Raw genomic sequence first — 18,734 nt, 5'->3', positions numbered from 1 at the left:
CGTGGGCTAATGAAGACAGCTAGCAAACATGTCCCCTTTAACCTCGTACAGTGCCCACACTTGAAATATTTGATGCATATTTTAAAAGGTTAGACAGGATCTAAACATGACATTTCATTAGTTTTATATCAGTGAAAGTTTTTATCAAAAGAGATGTAGGTGTATTTAAACAGTTTTATTGTGTCTGTGCATGTCTTTAAATGATAGAAAATAACACAGAGTTTTAACCTACTACTTATTTTCTTCAAAGGAGGGTAACGCCAGGACTTTTTCAAATGCCAAAACATCTTTATAATGTTCAATCCTTCCCTCAAACATCTGGGCAATGATTTTTCACTTTAGGTTCTTAAGGATGCTGTCTACCAGCTGGACCTTGCTCAAACCTCTTAGCATTGATTTTAAAAGCATAGCAATATAGGTTCTTAAGGATGCTGTCTACCAGCTGGTTCTTGATCAAACCTATTGGTAATGATAACAACTTAGGTTCAAGAGGATCCTTTCTACCAGCTGGTCCTTGACCAAACCTCATAGCAATGATTTCATAAGGACTATTTCTCCAGTAAAAGCTGACCTGATGAGGATTGTCTCATGAGATGAGCTCTAGTCAAGTAGGGGCTGTCTGAAGTTTTAGGTCAGTGGGCTTCCTAGTATGATATAAGTTAGTCTATAATACCTAGAGAATATCATATATCCTAACCTACAACCATTCTTTATCCCTGTTCCATAAGGAGTATAATATTACATGATAAATACTCAACTCAGTAATATTATACCTAGATTACTCTACTTCTACTTTTCCCAGTGGACACGTTTTTATAGAATATACGACTATATCTATCAATATAGTCCACAAATTCAATATAAAAAGCTTTGGAATTACAATGCCTTTCCTCGAAAACTTCATATGGAACACATGTCCATGAAAATGTCATAGAAAATAAAACTTCTTGATCAATTCTAGCTTGTCAGCCTCTTTTGAGTCCACATAGCAAAATGGTACCAAGGCATTGTCAACTTGGCATCATAATTTTGAGAGTCCACATAGCTAATAATTTTCATTTGATATGTAGTTTTGATAAGTCAGCATTATTCAGAGAGTCCATATAGAAGCTGAGCAAAGTTTGCTTCCTTTTGAGAGTCCACACTACTATCTAATTCTATATTTTACCTCCCATTAAACTATTTCCCTACTTATTATGATAATAAATTCAAAATATTCCAAGAATGTGGCTTTTCATTAACCCTTTAACAGATCAAATTTCACCTCCCACACATTAACACCAGCTAGTGTCAATCTTTGACATTAATAGGGTTAAAATCTCAAAATTCTTCTGCCTTATTCACAGCTTCTCTGTTTACTCTCTTCAAGGACTCTCTGCATTGGGAGGTAAAAATAGACTTGTGAAGAAATCAGAAATAAAAGGGAGTTTAACATCCCACTATTCTGAAGATCGGCAATGCCATGCAGTGTGCAATGAGGAAAATTTGGTCAGGACAGTGGCATTAACATATCTTTTTTGTATTTCCAACTGTCGAAGGATATTTAACATATACATCACTGACAGGCAGTGGGGGTAAGGGTTTGACATTTGTACTCTCACAAAAAATAGCCTGTACCACAAGAGATATATACTAATTGTTCCATCTGAACGACTAGACGCTTTTTCAATGTCAGCCCCTTTGACCTGTATCACTGACAGGGAGAAAATGGTTTGATGGACATTCAGTAGTATTATTCATTCATGAATAAAGCCAGACCAATCTTGTAAAGTAATTCATAAATGAAAGGATAGGTTTAAATCATTCAAGTACAAAAAGAAGGTAGATCTGTGAACTTTTAAACCTAATATTTACATTGTCATATTGTTGTTTGGTGATCAGGTATAAATTTGTGGGCTAATTTATCCTTGGGAAGGTTTGCTTGACAATTGATATAATTTGGGATGGAAAATTGAGCTGTTGGGACAAAAGATGGGAAGGTTTGATGGAAAACAGAAAATGAAGCGAAAGCATTTTGATTCCCAGTGGCTTTGCAAGTGAAATCAGAAAAGTTAAATATTTACAAAACAGAGTATTTATGGATAAAAGCAAGCGCGTCAATTGGCTAATTTGAAAGTCATGTGACACCATGAATATATATTATCTCGAGGTTAACCTGCTAAAGTGAAACATGATAGAAATATCTAATAGTATAAGATCTTTCGCAGTTTTATCTTCAAAAATTGAAAAGTCCCATCCCACCATTCCTTTAACCACTTTTTTTTACGTTTGCATCAACCAGTCTTTTTTAAGTTACCAGTCATTGACCCCAGAGCCATAAAAGCTATTTTCTACGACTGATTTTTCAGAATGAGGCCCAAATGACTGAAATAAAAGAAATAAGAAAGTAGGCCACCATCTAATCTTCAGATTCAATGAATTTTATTGGTAAAATATATCCCTGAGGTTTATTATAGCTTTCATCTTCTGGTTTATCGCTGTTTTATTGAACTTAAAAATGTTGCGAATTTAGATAGATATAGATAAAAAACAGGATGATTGGCGTAAAAAGTAGAGCAGGAAATTGGAAAGAGGTAATGATTCAATTAAATAGAACACGGACATATGTGGACTCTCTGAAACGATGCAGAATTGACAAAAACAAATATCACATAAAAAATATCTTAAGGAGTATATTATGTGGACTCTCTTGAAAGGATGACCAAAGACATATAAGAATATCAAATAACAAATTTTGTTGAGATTAGCCAACATGGAGGGTGCAAAGTCTTAAAATCTACCTATATATTATGTAAACAATACCAAATCAAGTCAACCTACAGGGTGTAAAGTTTTAACATCTGTCTATACTTTTTCACCTTTACCAAATCAAGTCTTCCAAGAGTTTGTAAAGTCTTTAGCACCATCAGGTCCAGAAAAATAGGATGCAAAGCTTCGTTTCATTTCTTTGTTTTACCATCAAAACTATAGGTTAATCTCCAAGAATTATCAGGTTATAAATGGCAGAAGAGATGCCAAAACGTGACCTTGAACTTTATTGGCCGTCTGTCTACACCATAATAAAACAGAGTTCATAATAAACTGTATTTTGTGTTCATTGTCAGGTTATTTCCAGAGATTTTATAGAATAATTTCTCGTTTACACGAAGTAAAACTGTTTTATCACTTTACCTGTAAATTATAATTTCCAAATATCTTAACGACTTTACATCAAAAGCTTTATGTCTTGAATTGAATTAACATTATGCCATTAAGTTTTGCCAAAAAGTTGTAAAAGTGAATTAATGATATTACCTGCCAACACAATAAGCGTCTACTTTGTATCATTTTGTTTTAAGTACCTACTAGAGCTTTCATTCAGAAGTCGTAAAATCTGATAGATATTTTGTACTTCTGCCTAATGAGATTTTTGGCACTTTTTATTCATTCATAAATATTCTTTTTATATTTAAATCATGGCTGGTCGACTAAAAATAAATGTAAGAAATGTGTCCAGTGGGAGATATGGTACAGGCTTGATATAGTAGAAAAAAAGAACTTAAAAGATATATCCAAAATTTTGTTTCTGGACCCACATAAGCTCTACTTGTGCTAAAGAAACAAATATATATATCAAAATTCTGGGCCCCACAAAAATCACAGAAATTTAACTTTGATAGACTACATATTAGGATAAAAATTGATCTCATTAGACCTTAAGGATATACTGCGATTTTTATCATCTGTTCTAATATACCTAGTGTTTTATTAAAATAATTCCCATCACATCTTATTATATAGAAGTAGGTCACTTGATAAAAAATATAACCAGTCTTTTTCACCTCCTTTTTTATTTCTTTTTACACACCTTTTATATTTCAAGGTTATTGCGATAAAGACGTAGAGTGATGTAGGTGTTTTAACAATTTTCACTAGGGAACAGGTTTTGAATAAATGAATGTATTAATAAAAGAAGAGCTCAAAGAAAGAATGAATGAAGGAATGTGTGAATAAATGAAGGAAGAAATGAATGAATGAACTAATGAAGAAAGAAATTAATTCATGTATTAATAAATGTTTAAACGGATATGTTTAAATGACAACGCTTTAAGATGGACAGAATAAAAGAAAGAGTGAATGAATCCAAAAATGAATAAATGAATTAGTTATATACTAAAATTTGAAAAGAAAACAATAAAAATTCTTAGAAGAAATCTTATCAAATCCAACCAAAAAAGCATTCCTTTATCTAAATTTCCGAATGTATTTCAAAGACTCAATTTCTAAACAACAAAAAACTATTAAAAAAGACGTCCTACCTCATCTACGACGGCCATTGTTAATAATAACTATACCACAACCAGTCAGATATACAACACAATACAACACAATCCTTGAATATAACACAATATGTTTTATTTCTGCCTACTACTGGACATTTCAACACTGAGTTACTTTTCTTTATTTATACCACTTCCTAGGCCAGTGCTTCTATAACAGAGTTTCTCTTATAAAACCTTATACCACTTCACCAAAATTGGTTATTCGTTTACACGTTTTGGTACATTTATATCAGAAATATAAACCAAATATGTAATGTTTCAATAATTTGAGAATTTTTAAGTCATTAGGGCAAATTTAAAGTTCACCAAAAGCAAACACTAAAATAAGATTAGATCCAAAACTAAAACGTAGCAAACAGTTTCGGGTTGTTTTTTTTAAGTCCGTAACTAGGGCAAATTAAATTTTTCACTAAAAGTTAGATATTTTCCTTTGAATGTTAAGAGTGATATCAAACACTGAAACATCTTAGATCTAAAATTACAACGTAATACAGTGTGTTATTCCAGTTAATAATATTTTCACAAGTTAAATCTAGATAGGAAACCAATTTATTAACACTACAGTTAAATAACCTAACCTTTCAGTCCAACACCTTGTTTTATATAACCTAGAATTTAACACCTAACTAACTCTATCTCGGTCACCCGTTTACTCTATAAAATATTATAACATTATTTCCACCTCTCTGCTTCACTAATCTTACTTGATCTTTCTTGATCTTACTGATACCTGTCTTATAATCCAGATAGGATTAATCTTTTGAAACAGTTTCTATTTTCTCGGTCAGATTAATTATCAGATTCTGGTTTATTTTCCTGTACAGAAATAACAATCCACGCACACACAGAATCCTGACAGAGAGAAAATCCAAAACAATATTTGGATAATGTTTAATAACTATTTCACTTTTTGCGTCATTGATAACTTGTTCAAATCATGTAACAGAAGTAATAATCCATGCAAAGACAAAATCACGACAAAAATCAAAGCAACTTAAACGAGTCTTTCCTAAATATAGTTCCGAACGCCAAGATGCAAATGCAGCTTCTGGTACTTTCAACCTGTAGACTTGTGGCCTCTTAACATTTTTTCATCCAAGAACAGGAAATGATAAATACCAGGATTTAGGTGTTTATGTCAGAAGTTCTAGGTAACATAGTTTACAGTTGTATTAGTTTATTGATAACATGGTTTATCCATCAATTAATATGTAACAAATTAATCTATATTTATAATCTAATATTCCCTAGGTTCAATCAGTGAATATACCTTGTAAAGTAAAGTGTAAATCTTCTTAAGAATTGATGGAATTTGGGTTTCCAAAGCTTTGGTTTTCGTAGTTGATTTTGGGGGTGGGGTGACTGGGGGTGGGGTGACTAATTTGTCACACTAATATTGAAAATGTTCAATCAGTAAAACTTCTAAGTTAAGCTAAGTGCAATTCTTGGTGTGAATTGTGACAATGACCTGGTATTGCACAGCTTATTTTGAGGGTGGGGCTCGCTAATTTAATCATCAGCCTACTCTATAAGTATTTCCAACTGACAAGGGATCTTAAATGTGATCAGCCTGTAGCTCACAGGGGCTCAGTTTTTTGACTAGATACTTTTTCCACGTACCACGTTGAACCCCCTCTGAATATTTTGAAATTTGTAAACAAACAAACTGGATGGTATTTCTTAAATGAATTTCTTACTCAGTTGGCAAATCAGACACACCAATTTTATCTCCTACGCACTGACTGATATTAACCGACAATCTAAATAATACTGATAATTCAAAACATACCGTTAAACTTTTTACTTGAGAAATTCGACACTAAGGTAATGTAACAGTCGAAATATCAGGTCAAAGTTGAAGGTCGTTGTAAAAGTTATCAGAAGATAAGGTTAAATAACAAACATTATGTTTAACAAAATATTATCGTTAGATTATAGTTTCATAATACATATTGAGCTCCCCGATTCCTGGAGGAGTTCCCTAGACAGAAGCTGGTAGACAGAATCAATGCCAAGACGTTTGACCAAAGACCAGCTGATAGACAGGATCTCCCTAAACCTAAATTATTATCCGTGTCTCTGTGTGTCTGTTTTTTCCTGTCTTCTTCAGTATTACCAGATTGAAGATAACATTTGATATTGTAAGACCTATTAATCTAATCTATGTATCAAACATGAAGCCAACAATCAAACACGTTCAATAACCGAGAGTTATTGACCCTAAGGTCACGCATGAATAATTAAGTCATATTTTATGATTGCTGAACAAGTAAAAATGGTTTTATTGTCTATTCAATCTTTACAAATCAACTGGGTTAATAATGCCTAAATGGTAATTTTTTTTTTTATGTCAATTCAAGGTGAAGATTGTGGCCTAAAGAATGTTGTTTTCAAATAGTTTTTAGGTTTTGCTAAAGGCCTTAGACAAATCTGATTAAAATGCTTATCTGGATGTTTCATTTTATTTTTTTTTTGGTGGGTTACTACACTTGCCAGTCATGATCTGACATGTCTCTTCATGAAATAAAGTTTAGAGTAACTTTTGTCCAATTGCGTAAAAGTTTATTCTAGTTTATGCTAACTTAACAAAAGCACTTTGATAGATTGTTAGACAATAAAATTGATTAACAAATGAATGCAAATTTCAAATTCCTTGTGTAAGGAAATTTTTCATTGACCAGTTTATTTAATTGGTTGGTTGTTAAATTACCAAGTACAACAGATGCATGACAAATTTGTCAGATCATGGTTGGCAAGTGGAGTTACTCACAGAATTTAAATATGCAATGAAACATCATGATTTGCATTTCTCTTTGCCATCAAAAAATCTATCAAAGGCTAGAATAAAGTCATCCTGTTTTGTAGTTTCTCCTTTCGAACAACTGATGGTACTTCTCTTTGGATGAGTCCACTACTATACAACTTGTACTCTCGATTTTGCCATACTTTGGACAGGATTTTGGTGAACGAAATTGTCTTGCTTGTATCGATTTTTATTTGGCCTGTGTAAGTAGTCAGTATTGGTCAACAGTTCAATAACCTTAAACTCATCAGAATAACTCCTTTAATTGTGGTTTGTAATAGACCAATTGAACTGGTGCCAAGGTCTAAATATAGACTTGTTTTTCGCTGCTGATTCTCCCACACGTATAATAATATAAACAATATTAATAGAATTATATCTCAGTTAATTATTATAATGTACTTTAATATCTCCGCTAATTTTATTAAATTTTTCAAAGTTAGAGAGGCACGATATAAACAGGTAATGCCATGCAGTGAGCAATGAGGAAAATTTCACCAGGACCTGATAGAATCTGTTTATATCTCAGTCAATTATTATAATGTACTTTAATATCTCGACCAATTTTTAAAAAATTTCATAAATATTTTTTGGCAAAGATTATAAATGCATATATACATTTGAATTAAGGAAATGGAGTTTTACATCGTACTTGATGTAGACATGTAAAGCCATGCAGTGTAACGTGAGGGAAATCTATCAATGATCCACAAGTAAAGGCAAATAGTGCATGAAGCCCCAGGGTAGGGACAAATGCAGTAATGAAATAACCTATAATTTAATTACACCTTGCCTAGGGTTAATAACATTCACCGTAATGATTTTATCAAGATTAGATAACTCTACCTAATTGATTTATAATATTTCTATATGATAGTGTAATGTTTGTAACAGTAATCATGCCCTAATGTTAAATCATAAACATGCCTGGGGTGAGGAGTTATAATGTTTGTATATGATAGTATAATACTTAAACCCTTAGGGGGAGAGGGTATGTAATGTTTGTAAATTTAACCTCAGTCACGACCTAGGGTGGGGATTTCAAAGGTTTATTTAGTGGCCTATTATATGTGCCTTTCAGGGATAAAAATATTTTGAATAGATTTAATCTCAATCTTGCCCCTAGAGGACAGAAGTTGAAGTGCATAATGAAAATATTGTTATTTGAGGGATTTCTTTAGCCAAAATCTGAGCCTCTAACTGATTCTATTTTGTTTCTTTTTCAAGAAAAACTTTAAGTCTTAGAGCTCTAGGCAAACATGACTGGTAAAAAAATGCAAATCAACATCCATTTAAAATGATAACAAAACCAGTACACAAATCTGTTTCTATCAGATGTGTTCAAGTAAGGCGTGTGCCATGTTAAATACTAGTAACATTAAAAGCTTTGCCAGATCTTACCAACTAGTTTCACAGACTTTTAACCCTGACATGTCAAAATACATTATAGAGTTAACATTCTCATAATACTAATGTTCCTTCCCTAATGTGTGTACAACCTTGACCTTTAACCTGAACATCTGCTAGAGATTTTAATTGCATGTTACCATGAAAACTAATAAATCTTGTGTTTTTTGTTCAGGTACATAAAAGCACTTTGTCTTATTTTCTATCTCTTCTGTTTGATGATATTAACACATGCCTGCACGAAATTTAACCTACTTTAGCACCTGATAGCACTTAAAGATGGGTATCTGTATTTTCATTTATTCAAATATATATCCCGTCATTTGAATAAAGAACATTATCTGTAGGTAATTTATTCATGAATGTATATTTATGCGCATAAAATGTAGCTGTAATGAAAAATAAATGTGTATGTATTGTGTTGATACTCTTGAAAATATTTATATGTTTATTATATGTGTATGAAACGGTCACTGGTAAAATACATGTGTATAAACATATTTTTAAATCGAGTGAAATTATGTTCATTATATGTCATACTGACTAATGAAATGCATGTGCATGAAAAACTAAATGTAGGTAACTGGTGAGAATGCATGTGCATAAATAAAAGAAACTTACATCTAATGTATCTCTATTGGATGATAAAAAGTTATTGTATGTCATTGTAGAAAATGCATGTGCATGAAATACTGAATGTAGGTCACTGTTTAGAATGCATGTGCATAAATAAAAGAAACTTACATCTATGGTATCTCTATGAGGTGATAAAAATGTCTCCCCACTGCTATCACTCTCCACTGATTTGACGATTGATTTTCCCCCACCCCCATCATCTGGGGTGAGAATTCGGTGAGGTATATTCATCTTACATACGTCACACCTGAAATAGACAGATAGGAGAAATTAAATGAATGAATGAGAACTGGTAATTATCTAGAATTAATGAATTATAATCATGCTAAGATAATTATGTACAGCCAGGTCTGAATATATTACACATCAGATCAAGTTGGTCCTAAAGGAAAGTTCTTCATCCTATGTTCTTATACAATAGTTGACTCATTCAAAAGAATGAATGAATAAATGAACGAATGAAGAAAAACCACTGATGCAATTTTTGTTACCATTTAAGATAATGATTTGCTTAATACTTCAATAGCTTTATCCGACTCTTCACTACAACAATATAAATATTTCAACATATACTATATCAATCAGTGCATAATATCATATCAAATACTAGTATATCAATTATAAATACTTAAAGTAAGAAGACCTATATGATAGTCACTGCTTTATAAATCCAACTCTTTATTACAACTATGATGTATAGATATTTCCAAAATATGCTCTGAAAATTGGTCCACATTACCACCTTATGTTCATGTATTAAGAAGTATATTATAGTAATAGCTGTAGATGTAGGAGTAATAAGATAAGACTGATAAAGGGTTAATAAATATTACTAATACTTTAGATCAATCATGATATCAGCCGTTAAAAAAACCCTCATCAGCTGATTTCAATTAATTTTCCTACATAAGCAATTATACTGGTAAACAGATTGACAAGTAAACAAAGCTACTTGTACAGGTTGGTCAATAAAGCATAACATAAACAAATTAGCATACAGTAGTAAACAATTATAAAAACAAGCGAATCAGGAGGTCAAGTTTGGTCACTATTTGTCATTTTGATGATCCACTCCCAATTTAAAACAGATTCAGGAAAAATAAGCATAAAGTAGTAAACAAATTTGCATAATGTAGTAAACAAATACTAATTCACTGTCCAGTAAAAGTAAATAAATAGAGGTTAAACATGGATATCGAGGTTTATGCTAATTAGTATTCCTTACATGAATCCTTGCATGTTAACTCTATACAAGTAAACAAATTTGCATATATTGGTAAACAAATAACAATTTCCTTACCAGTAAAAGTAAATAAATAGAGGTCAAACATGGATATCAAGGTTTATGCTAATTAGTAAACAAATTTGCATAAATCAGTAAATAAACAGAGGTCAATTGAGGCTATCAATGAATATGCTTATGATTGGTAAACAATTTAGCATAAATTAGTAAACAAGAAAAAAGCCACAGTAAGGCAATCAAGAGTCAAGTCTAACCAATTACTCATATTGAATAGTAAAATTGAATGCAAGCCCTTGCTGTGATATGGAAGCAAACATTGAATAGTTACAATAGATCTAATTGGCAACTGAAAATCATACTTGCCTATAGTAGCTATCAGTATGTTCTATAAAAATTATATATAGTGTAAGCCCCTATTAATATATAGAGTAAACAACTAGGTATTACGTAGTTAATAAAAAAAGCTTGGTCATCATTAACTTTACAGTTTTAAAGGCCATATATAAACAAAATACCCACTCCTAAAAACCCATTACATCACATATTTTTCAGAATACCCTATGCCCAAGAGGCATAAGGGGTCATGATTGTGCTTTGTCATTTATGATCTTCTTTTTAACCCTTAACACTTATCATAATGACTAGCTTTAAGCTATATTACTATTTAGACTTGGAGATTTATTTAAACTATAAGGGAACTCGTTGATCAGGAGAAGAATTATAACAAAGACAAAATTTATAAGATAAGACCACTTGGCTTAATAACAGTTTAAAATCAGGAGATTTATCTAAAATATAAGCAATGTAAAGGAACTCGTTAACCAGGAGTAGAGTTTATAACAATGACAGTTATCAACCTATAACTAGTACAATTAAATCAAATACTAAATGATTATCATAGTGAATAGCTTCAGGCTAATATATACACCCAAAAAACATAATAAATATCTTGTACTTTAACTAAATATTAATAAATACGCTTAATATATTTCTAACAAGTAATTCTTGTTTTATTCAGCTGTAAAATGTGGGTTGATTCTAGTCAAAAAGTTACACCTATATTCTGCAATTATAAACATACATTTCTTGAATGAAATACACTGTTAATAAGTACCTCTAGAATACTTCTAGTAAATCCTGTTTTATACAATCATAAAATTTGGGTTCAATCCGGTCCCAAGGCCCATATATTGCATTATAATCATATCTCGGGTAGAGCGGCCACTAATGTTATAAGGGTTAAGGGTAAAATAAAATTGCAATCCTACCTATCTTCAAGAGAACATGATTTCAGACACCAAATACTTCTACTCTCATATCCTAAATTTACTGCCATTTTCTTAGTTATAAATCATAATCCATAGACAATCAAAAAAATTTTCGTTTCTTTGGGGGGGATTTTCCACAAGTTCGATAATTTCAATCTTTGATTCCTAGTTTTTACACAAAATTAACCATGGCACTACTTTGTAAATATAATTTTAATCCAAATATTTCAAGAATTATCAACAAATTCCACTTTTCCAGAAATAAAAAAATCCAATTCTCCTTCAAGTAATTCAATGAAAACAATTTTCTAAAGAATTTTCACTAAATCTTTAATGTTTATTAAATCTTATAATGAAATTCAGAGAGATAACTTCATGACCATTTTATAACACAATTTTCTCTGAAATTTTGTCATTTTTTTTTCATCATAATACTTTAAATTCATTCCAGAATAATATTTCAGCTCTGTGAACTCTCTTAAATGACGCAGAGTTGATAAACTCAGCTGCAGTGTGATATAAGGTGTTGCAAGCTTGAAGAAACTCACTTGACAAAATATTACAGAATGTTAGACCATCATTTTAAAGAAGTGACACATATTTCCAGGAATTCTCTTGTCTACTTGACAAATATTCAGCAAAATGAACTTCGAACTTTGAATTTTTACTTATTAAAGTGATTTTTTGTAAGATTATAGGTAATATTTCCTTCAAAGTGAGTAAGTTTCTAAAAATACTCAAAATAAAAAATTATCTAGGAATTTATGTCATTATAGTTCACAAAATAACTCAATGTACTTTGTAATTTATTTTTTTGACATTGTGTACACTCCAAAATCTGAATATATTACTCTCTATAAAAACAATGTGAACACACTAAAATCACTACATGCTATTCCATTGTAAATTGTGATATACTATTCTTCATAAACACAAAATCACATTGTAGAACTCCACAAAAACAATGTGAACTCTCCAAAATACTTTTATCAACTGACAGACAAAGTTATCTTAAGTTGCCCTAGTTCAACAAGAGTAAGGTAAATCCAAATACAGTTGTGAATGCTCTAAAATGATAACACACTTCTCCACAAAAACAATGTGAACTCTATGAAAGACTTGTATCAACTGACTGATATGAAGATGTCTAGAGATAAAGGTTGTCCTAGTTGAACTAGAGTAAGGTAGATGTTGGTACAAGCATTTTTTATCTAGTTGTATATTTTAAACTTACTTGTCTTGTCAGTTTTATCTTTCTCAAGTTAAAATTTACTTTATTATTCAGGCTTACATCATGTCCCAAGATAATATTAATATTTACTTTTCACTTTGATAAGTAATAGAAGTTAAATTCCATTCTCAATGTTTTATCATTAGTTAATCGAATTCCAGATTCTCATAACTAGGTTAGAGATTCGGGCAATCTAAGATATCTCGCCCCCTCTCGGACGTAAACCTAGCTCTGCTACTAGGACACCCTAAAGAAATTTGGGGATCCTTCGCCTAATGGATATAATGATCAAACAATGAATCATCAAGTATTATATAGTATTACTAGTGGTAATAATCTCTTATCTTTTTAACCTTTATATTATACAGTGACTCATTGATATACACTCTATAATATATACTATTCTTTATCATTGATTTAAACTGTACTCATTACACTGAGAGATTTAGGAAGAGGAAGTGGGGGTGGTCAGGGTGGTGCTATGGGGAGAGAGAGGAGGGATAATATTAGTCATTGATATATATACGCATATACTATACAATAAAATATTCTAATGACAATAATTATTATTATAATATATCAACTGTACTAATTACACTGAGAGATTTAGGAAGAGGAAGGAGAGATAGTGGTAAAAAATAAATGAAGTTTTACGTCCTACTTTTCTGCACCATGTGGGCTAATGAAGACAGACAATGCCATGTAGGGTAGAATGAGAGAAATTTTGTCAGGACAGCGGCATAAGCCTGCTATTTTTCAATTTCCAACTGTCGAGGGATCTTTAGCGTGCACAGCCTAAAGCAATCAGGACCTTGGTTCATTGAGAGAGTGATAGAGAAGGTGAGATGAAGGAAAGGGGGAGTTATCAACAGATCAGATCGCATATCGACCTCAACCCAAATTGAGAAATCCAAATGAACTTGATCGTTAGTAATTTCTTGAAGTTATGTTTTACTCAAGTTGATGTTAACAGATCGTATCGCATATCTACCTCAACCCAACTTTAGAAATTGGAATGCATCAAGTATACCAATAAACAAGTGCAATATTGACAAAGTGTAATTCAAAAGGTGATTAAAATTCCAGACCTACGCCATACATGATGATTTCAAAAGAAAATTAAATGTAATGTTTATTTTGGTTTGAATTGGTGCAAGAACTTGACTGTTACAAATACAAAGAGTTGTTTATTTAGTATAAAGTTTCTGTGGTTGAATACCTAATGCATTACAAATGGATGACATAACAGTGAATACAAGACTAATGAGTTGAAAAATATAGGTGTAAATGCAAAATTGGGTGCATTTGTTAAAAAATTGGGTGCGTAGTTCTAAAAAAAAACGGCTGTGAGTACAAATAACACAAAAAATTGGTCAAACAGGTCATAAAATTGGTAAAAAAATAAAATTTAGCTTTTGGGGAAATCCAAAATACTTTTAAAACAACAGAGTATTTATACGAAGTGTAATGAACAGCACATTGCAAGATGGCGGACGTACACAAAAGCGCAGATACAATTCCCAAAATTTATTGCAGAAATCAGAAACTTTATTACCTTCATTGATATTTATTTCCATCCTGATGACTGATTTTATATCCAAAACACTTCTCAACAGTAGCAGGAGTTCTTGGCAAAAAGGTCAAGGTTAAGAGTCTCACTATCAAATACAGTCAATTGCGGGTAACTGTTCAAAAACGAAAGATTTACTGGTCAAATGAAAAGTTATGTACACTTATTCCACTAGCATATAATCTGAACATAATGAAAGCAAGTTTTCAACCATATGAAAGAAAATATTCCAAATATATATTTAGTAAGCTCACAAAAAAATCTTAGCAATAAAAACCAACCTTTATGTAAGAAGTTTCAACTGAAATTAATGAAGACTTGGGTAATTAAGGATAATATAATAAATCTGTCAGTAATTAATTACCCTTCGTTAAAACATTTTCTTAATTACACTTATAGAACTTGGATCTTTACCAAATCACATCTTTCACTAGACAAAAACCATCATGCTGCAGAATACAAGGTTTCTGATATATGCATACAATCCTCATCAGGACAGCTAGTTTTTTAAATGGAGATCTACTCTTCAATATAAGTCTTGACTAGACTCAATCCATTTAACATGTTTTAGAAACACCATCCTCATCAGGACAGCTAATTTTAGAAATGGAGGTTAGCTATTTGACTTATTAAGTTCAGCTTCTGCTGCAGACATGTTTCAGATACACAATCCTCATCAGGACAGCTAGTTCAAGCAAAGGGGGTTAACTTACCAAAATCAGAATATCAAGCATACGTTGGTAATGGATTTATATAAGCTTTAAAGCTTGTTTTCAAAACCATATGTTTATATATATGTATGTAATATTTGTAATTCTTGAATAAATATTGTTTAAAAAAAAAAAAGCATACGTTAACAAAACTCACTGGAAGGCCCAGTATTCTTGAAACGATCTTAGTGCAAAGACGTCTTATGGTCTTAACTTCTAATACCGTTTTTAGGACATCCTTGTAATAAGATCGTTTCGAGAAAACAGGCCCTGGACAACAATTCTAAAGTCATTTTAATTCTGAACGACATTTTGATCATCCTGATAAACAAAGCTAATACTACAAGAGTCTTGGTCTATTTCAACTATAATATAGTAAGAAATAAGATGAATGTGGAGGTAATGGGTACTATTTCCTGTGTGTTTAATACTGATTTAACATGACATTAACAACCACTAACATGGTATTTTACCAATAATCACTGTTATTAATACTAGATTCTCATGAATCATCAGATATCAACCTAGAATCTGACTTACTGACGCTCAATACGTACAAGCTTTTATGATTAACCAATGATGAATCAGTTTTATTATTTTGACTAACAAACGAGTTGCTTTGTTATAATGTTACATATTTTTGTGTACGCAAAATATCATGAAAGCTAATCAAACCCCATCCCCCCAACCATTTAGTATGAACGAGTCCTGCCATAACGTTACATATTCTGGTGTCTGAGAAGTGAATTGAAGGCTGATCAATGCATACCCACCCATCAAATACAATGTGGTCAAGGAAAACAGACATATACTTCACAATACTCTCCCAGCAGAGTCAAATTTCAAGTGAAAACACCAGATCTTGACTGAAAACTCTCCTCAAATTCAAAGAGATAATGTGTGCACATTAACACAAACTCATTCTAAGGGTAAAACAGTACTATTTCAGGCTGATATTTCAATATTTATAAACATTATTGATACAAATCACTTTACCAGTGAATATTATATTTATATATATCATATCCTAGTGGTATATATATATATATTGACATAGTTGACATTCCATTCTCTAACATATGGTGTTCATAATATCACTATTAAAATATTCTATATTGACATTCAGGCCATATTACACATTTTACAATACAATGACATTAGGTTAGAGTAATATACTCCAATATACAGCAGTGTTCAATGGGGTCAACAATGCAAAGATTATTGATGCAATTGAAAATATAAAAAGACGAGGCATAGTTATGCATCTATGTAATTCTCCACATTTTGAATTAAACCTCGACAGTTGTTCCCCCATAGGGTCCGTAAGCTCCCTGGGGCGCTATTTGTACCCTCAGTCTCGGGAGGCTGGCGCCGCCAATGTTAAAGCCAAATTCAAGAAGGGATCAAATTACAAATGTACTAATCATGAATCTCAAATGAGGACAAACTAAATTGGTATAATTTTTGTAATAAACAGTAATAGGTTAATAGTACGTCCAAAATAGTAGGTCAAAACTGACACCTTAATTACGTCCAAATTAACATTATTATTTAACTCTGTGAAAATGAACTGAAAGAAACAGAATTTTACATCCTACAGTTTTGTACCTTATTGAGGTAATAAAATGTAATGTAATGTCCTACATTTCTGCTAGGTCTTGCAAAGACCAGACTATGCTTTACAGTGGACAATGAGGCAAATTTATCACAACAGAAGCACTAGCCTAGTCTTTATCAGTTTAACATAATTCTTACTTACCAGATTTCATAGTAGAAAAAATCCAAATATCACTATCAATATCAATATACAAAAGATTATCAACTGTTTCCAAATGTTCCAATAAAAATATTAAAATTATCCAAATTTAGTGTCAAAATATCATTCCTTTATTAGCCAATGATTAGTAAATAGTAATGTTCCATCCAGAGAGTTCTAAAATTAGACTATTAGTCTTTTAATCTTGAAATATTCACCAAATTGCTCAACATTGCAACAAATACTCAAAATTATCAGGCAATAACTGTCAGTGTTTCATCAAAAATATTAATCAAATTGCCAAATTACACTAAAAATATCTTCAGAATTTCAACATTGTTCCCTGTTCAGTATATTTCCTATAAAGTGATACAATCTACTACAATGTGTATTAATATCTTAACTAATTCAATGGTTCCACCTCATTGGTTCACTATAACTCATCCAGTCCTTTGTTAGCTTCTATTTTTGACATTATAGCTCAATAGTCATTTTGTAGTCTAGATCACTAGGAATCAAATTACCAAGAATAAATTGAAATTGTCGTGTAATTATGTTCCCTGAAAAAATTATGGTTGCGATTTTTATGCAATTTTGAAAGACATTATCATGTCATTATTATAAGGAAAGAAGTCACTAATAGCAAATAGCTTGTTTTGAAATTATGTTCACACAAAAATTTACAATGGTGATTTTACACTTTTAAAGCAGCTAGGAAGTGCCATTCAAAGATTATCTTCTATGCAAGTTCGCTGTGATATATCATATGGAAATAAGTTCCTAATGTTACCATAGTTTCTAAGAATAATCTAGCACAGCTCACCGATTATTAAACCATTGATGGCGTAACTTTACAGCTACGACTTCAACACATCTAGCAAGTGCTGTTCAAAGATTAACTTCTATGCAAGTTCATTATGACATTACATAATGTCAATAAGTTACTAATATTACCATAGTTTCTTAAAATACACTGATACTTAGTAATCCAATGTAGTCATTTAACAGTGATGAGTCTACACAATTAGAAAAAGCATAAATTACAGTCTACAAATCTAGACAAAGTAAATGATCGTAGGTGTACAATATAAATGGTCAAATGTACTTTTTGATTTAATTCAACACCTTATAATTTCACACACAAAGTTTAACGGTTCAACAGATATCAAAATATAAACGCAATCCTTAAATCCATACACTGGAACTCTGATGCCATCACTTAAATCCAAAATTGTTGTGTAACAGAGTGTTGTGTACCAGACACTGTCAGTCAGTCTGCTCATAGAAATTCATGAAACAAACTATTGAAATCCACTAGAATAATAGTACCACAAACACTTTGTGTATCTAACGCCAAGCCAAGACACATTAACTACTACACTACTAGTACTAGTACTATTTTAGTACTGTTTATTACATTGTGTTATACTGTTACTGATACGATCAGACAGTCCATAATATACTAACTGTTCTCTTAGTATTATCACTGTCAGTGACAGTCAGTTGACATACTCATATTGATCAGAAATACTCTAGACTATAGCTCTAGGCCTTTTATTATTATTAACTCTTAGGCTAGTTGATTGAGTCTATGTCACAAGACTGGTTGATTGAGTCTATGTCACACGACTTGGCGATCTTTATCATTAACTGCAAATTGATGGGCTTGACGATGGAGTCTAGGTCATTAAGGCTGGACAATCTTCATCAATAGTAGCAAATAGCTTCACGCCTTCGCTGGTTAATAATTGCAAATAAGTGGGCTTGATGATCAAGTCACTATCATTA

This window comes from Lottia gigantea (assembly GCF_000327385.1).
Source record: "Lottia gigantea unplaced genomic scaffold LOTGIsca_10, whole genome shotgun sequence".
NCBI classification, from domain to species: Eukaryota; Metazoa; Mollusca; class Gastropoda; family Lottiidae; genus Lottia; species Lottia gigantea.
This window is presented reverse-complemented; position numbering follows the sequence as displayed.